The 1,373-nt window shown below is 38.3% G+C and overlaps 1 pseudogene; it reads left to right on the top strand.

Annotated features, from left to right (window-relative positions):
- Positions 1-775: 775 nt before the first annotated feature.
- Positions 776-1,373, top strand: LOC102850948 (annotated as a pseudogene).

The following is a 1,373-nucleotide window of genomic DNA, read 5'->3' on the forward strand; positions in this document are numbered from 1 at the left end:
TGAATGGAAACCCAAAATCTCTGTAAATGTTTATGAAAATTAATAAAATATAATTATAGAAAAAAAGAAATAGTTCAAATACGTCAGATGCAATGAGTGGGTGGACAATGTATGTCAGGAGCTCTGGTGGACAATTCAGTAGCTTACTTAAGTCACTCAGCATGACTTATGCTAGCTTCCTTAATGTTGTAAGGTGTTGCACGAATTCTTGTCTGTTCTTCAGTGTTGCATAGTACTCCATTGTGTCAATGCACCATAGCTTTTTTTAACTAGTCTTCCATTGATGGACACTTGGGTTATTTCTCTTTGCTATTGTAAATAAAGCTTCAATAAATAAACATGTGTGTGTGTATGTTGTTTTATGTTGCAGCTCTTATTTCTGTGCGATAAATACCTAGTGAGAGAGGTCTGCCTCTCTGATGGTTCGAATCCTGTTTCTGGCTTTTTATAACTTTCACTCATAACTCTTCTTTCTAAATTTTATTTTTTAAAAATTAAATTGCTTAAAAATAAAATAAAATAAAATAAAATAAATTGCTAAAAGATGGCTGCGCCCCGGCCAGAGATAAGCAGAGGTTATCTCGTACCCTTGTGTAGTTGAGGAAAACATGTGGAGGCTGTTGAAAGAAGGGAAATATAAGGATCTGACTGGTACAAGAGATTGCTGCTCCTTCTCCAGCTGAGCATCCGGTGGATTCAAACTACGTGTCTTCGGGATTACAGCGCAGCTTCTTGCCACTAGGCCACCAGAGCTCCCCGGGAATAAGGCTCCAAGATGAAAAATCATGAACCAGATGATACAATCAAGGAAAACATAATACCTATTGAATTTATAACCAGAAAACTTAACCAACTTCCAGAAGTTGAAAAGAATCTACTTGAACATGGATCAACATATATTGGGCTTAATGCTGCTCTTTGTGGCCTAATATCAAACAGTCTTTTTCAACACATCTTAAATGTGACACAGGCTCGGATAGCAGCTGGTTTGCCAATGGCAGTTATTCCATTTATTACAGCACATCTAGCTTACAAAGGTTTTGTAAGCTTATCTTTGAGTACAGGTTATCTGAGCTGTGAAACTTGTACTGTAACACGGGGTGCACTGGTTGGTCTTCTTTTCGGGGGTCTTTACCCTGTTGTTTTGGCTATACCTGTGAATGGTGGCCTAGCAGCCAGGTATATGTCAGCCTTGCTACCAGAGAAAGGAAACAACTTTCTGGATCAGGATTTCTAAACCTGTCTTTAGAAAGATGCTTTTCCCCATTATGCTTCAGACTGTGTTTGCAGCTTATCTTGGGTCTAGGCAATATAAGTTACTCATAAAAGCCCTTCATTTACCTGAACCTGACCTAGAAACTTCCAAGATTTAG

Source organism: Elephantulus edwardii, unplaced genomic scaffold (genome assembly GCF_000299155.1).
Source record: "Elephantulus edwardii isolate Elephantulus edwardi_28Jun2011 unplaced genomic scaffold, EleEdw1.0 scaffold00236, whole genome shotgun sequence".
NCBI classification, from domain to species: Eukaryota; Metazoa; Chordata; class Mammalia; order Macroscelidea; family Macroscelididae; genus Elephantulus; species Elephantulus edwardii.